The sequence below is a fragment of the Elephantulus edwardii genome, unplaced genomic scaffold (assembly GCF_000299155.1).
Source record: "Elephantulus edwardii isolate Elephantulus edwardi_28Jun2011 unplaced genomic scaffold, EleEdw1.0 scaffold00031, whole genome shotgun sequence".
NCBI classification, from domain to species: Eukaryota; Metazoa; Chordata; class Mammalia; order Macroscelidea; family Macroscelididae; genus Elephantulus; species Elephantulus edwardii.
The window spans coordinates 17078342-17082135 of NW_006399781.1; the positions used below are offsets into that span (position 1 = coordinate 17078342).

Genomic DNA, 3794 nt, shown 5'->3' on the forward strand with positions numbered 1-3794 from the left:
TAAAGCATCAATTAGACAGAATCAAATAGACAGTTCAAAAATATTTTAAAGATGAACCTTTGAATAGAAATGCCAGCCAAAGAATTGTGGACAATGGAGACAAAACCTTAGGATGAATCACCTCTACCCATTTTGGGAAGAAATTCTGATGTCATCAATTTGCTACCAGAGGGATAATTGGTCTTCTTGAAGGAAAGTACCATATGGTGAGTTCAATGTTAGTTCCTGCTGCTAAAGCTGCAACAGATGTTCAATAAATCTTTATAATAGAAAATCAGTGCTGTCAGCCCCTAATAATCTCCATCTCTGGCACTATGATGACTTGATACAGGTACCAAGGCAGCTGAAAATGTTCTTGTTAGGTGTATTGCAACTGATTCTTACTCCATTTTTTCTTTAATTACAAAGCTACTTTTAATAGTTTGGGATGAGCCCCACAGGAATTAAAAAGTTTGGGAAAGGGTGTGGCCCAGAGGGAGAGGGGCTTCCTGAGGGGAAGGAAGCACAAATGGGACTTGCTGCAGACTCAGGGCAAAGAGAATGCCATCAGTGCTGAGACCTGTGAGCATGACAGGAGGAAATGCCAGAGTAGTGGGACTGGCTCCAGGCACAAAGGCGAAGAGCAAGAGGGTTGGACACAAGCCACAAAGCTACTTGGGTTCCTCCTTCTTGTTTGCCTTTTTCTGCTTCTGCTGCATGATCTCCACATCCCTCTGCTTGCTAGCAGCGGCGGAAAGGCCTTCATCTCTGCGCTTTTCCTTAACTGAGTCGCTCTGCTTTTTCATATTCTTCTGGCGGGCGACCTCGCGCTGGTTACCGCGGGTCATGGCGATGGCAGCTGCTCTGGCCTGCGTAGATGGCATCCCTCGCTCTGTCTGACGTTACAGGCCTGATTCCTACTCTTAACAGAACTAGGTTCAGGAGGATAAACCATGGAATAACCCCCGTCCTCCCCCATCCTCGCAGGCACTGCTGTGCTGGAGTCCACTGTTGCAGGCACCGTGTCAATCCATCTCGTTGCCAGTTTCCTCCTTCCGCTGACCCTCTACTACCAAACATTTAAGTATTTCTCCAGGCACTGCTGTGTGTAGATTGGCTGTCATCTTCCCTACCTCCAAGGAGCATCCTGGCTGAACTTCTTCCAAGACATATTTGTTCCTTTGGCAGTCCATGGTGTCAGTATTTATTTAGCTTTTGAGTTTTAATAAAGAGCTATGTGACATTAACAAAAACACCATGTGATATTGATCAGTCTACTTATTTTTAATCTACTTCCCATGCATTAAATATGCCCTTCACAGTATATCAATACTCTCCATCAATACAATTCAAAGGCATCAAATCTTCTCCAGTATTCTTCACTCATTGTTCAAATTTCACATGCATATGTTGTTGTTGTTAGATGCCATTGAGTTGAGTATGACTCATTGCGACTCTTTTAACCAATTTGATGCTGTCCTATCCCATGTCATTCTCACAATCTCTGGCACACTCAAGGCCATTGCCACAGTCACTGTGTCAGCTCTCCTGGTCGAGGTTCTTCCTCTCTTTTGCTCTCCCTCCAACTGCCCAAGCATTCCTCTCCAGGGATGCTCAAAGTTTGTTAAATGAATCCTCATCATCTTTGTCTTTAAGGAACACTCTGAACTTTTTCTATGACATAGCTGTTCATTCTTTGGACCATTCTTGGTATCTTCAGTACTCTTCTCCACCACCATCACAATTTTTAAAAAAATCAGTGTTGCTTCTGTCAGCCTTACCCATTGTCCAGCTCTCAGTAACTAAAAAAAAAGGTAATTAAAAATACCGTAGTCTGGGTCTGAAGAACTTCATCCCTCACAGTAACATATTTGCTTTATAGTACTTTAAAGAGAGCTGTATAGAGCTTATATTTCAGAGGTTTGTTGTTGTTGTTGTTATGTGCCATCGAGTTGCCTGTGACTCAAAGCCTATGTATAGCAGCTCTGAACCTTTCCCTGTCCTGAGCCAGTCTCACTGATTCTGACACACCAAACTCCATTGCCCTAGTTACTCAATCCATCTCATCCAGGAGCCTTCCTGTCCTGCACCATCCCTCCACCCGTCTGATCATGATTTTGTCCTAGATACTTGAGTTTTTAATTTCCCTTTCCCAGATATTTTCTCTCTAGTGGAATTTAACAAAGGACACAGAAGTCGACTCTTTGGATCTATTTCTACAGTCCCTTACTCACACCGCCCCCATCCTGACCCCAGATGCATGTCTGTAGTCTTGTTCCCTCCAGATCTCAGACAAATTAAAAACTTGTTCACCATAGACTTAGAGCAGTGATGAATCAACAGAGGATGATAGCATACTAGCTTCTTTCCATCCCTGCTAAGTCTACTGGCATGAGAAACCTTAAATAACAAGAGGGCACTTGTGTTCTTAATTTGTTCTTAATTTGGAAACTCTGGCAGACATCAGAACTTAAAGTTCTGTGGACCAACTGGGAAGTCAATAAAGGGTGCATGGTCTGCTATGAATTTACAAGTGAAAAAAAATGGCTAAAAAATCAGCCAGCTTTTTGTTATCACTAGAGTAGACTAACAGATATGGTAACTGAGTTTGAGCCTTCAAATATGCAAACACAAAGGAGAAGGAATTGTAAGCAGGCACTAGTAATTGGACCATGGATTTTGAGAATCATGACTTTAGGAAAATTAGACATTGTTAAGAAAGAAATGGAACACATAAATATTGACATAATAGGTATTGGTGAAATGAGATGGACTGGCATAGGGCATTTTGAATCAGAAAATCATCTGATCTACTATGCCAGAGATGAAAAGGTGAGGAAAACTGGGGTTGCTATCATATCTAAAAAAGTCACGTCTAGATCCATCTTGAAATACAAGGACTATAAACTTCATTAAAGAAAAGTTTGGAAGAACTCTAGAAGTCCTAATCCACAGATACCAAGCTAAAATAGATGAGTGGGATCTTCTAAGAATCAAATCCCTATACACATCCAAAAACTTCTCCAACAGAATGAAAAGGGAAGCCACATACTGGGAAAAAATATTTGGTAATGACATGTCAGACAAGGGACTTATATCTAGAATTTATAAAATACTCGAGCACCACAATAAGATAAAGGTGAATAACCCAATTGAAAAATGGACACATGCTATGAACAGACATTTCACCAAAGAAGACATTCAGATGGTCAACAAGCACAGGAAGAAATGTTCAAAATCCCTAGCTCTAAGAGAGATGCAAATCAAAACAACTATGAGATATCATCTCACCCCCGTAAGAATAGCAAAATTTAACAGAACAGCAAACATCAAATGCTGATGAGGTTGCAGAGAAACTGGAACCCTTATTCACTGTTGGTGGGAGTGTAAAATGATGCAATCACTATTGAAGGCTGTATAGCGCTTTCTCAAAAAGTTGTAAATAGAAATAATATTTGACTCAGCAATTCCACTACTGGGAATATGTCCTATAACCATAACTGGCACCCAAGCAGATATATACACACCCATGTTTATTGGGGCTTTTTTGGCAATAACAAAGAGCTGGAAACAACTTAAGAGTCCATGAACAAAGGAATGGATAGAGAAGCTCTGGTATATTCACACAATGGAATACTAAGCTGCATTGAAAAACAAGGAACTCATGAAATACTGTACAAAATGGGTGACGCTGGAGGGCAAAATGCTGAGTGAAATATCTCAGTCACAACAGGACAAATATTGCATAGGACCACTGTTGTAAAACAGGACTGACATAGGAGTTGAGGGAAGACTGAGAAAGAGGGGATAAATAA

The 3794-nt window shown here is 41.0% G+C and overlaps 1 pseudogene; it reads right to left on the reverse strand.

Annotated features, from left to right (window-relative positions):
* Positions 1 to 650: 650 nt before the first annotated feature.
* LOC102847408 lies at positions 651 to 827 on the reverse strand (annotated as a pseudogene).
* Between the last annotated feature and the right edge of the window lie 2967 nt (positions 828 to 3794).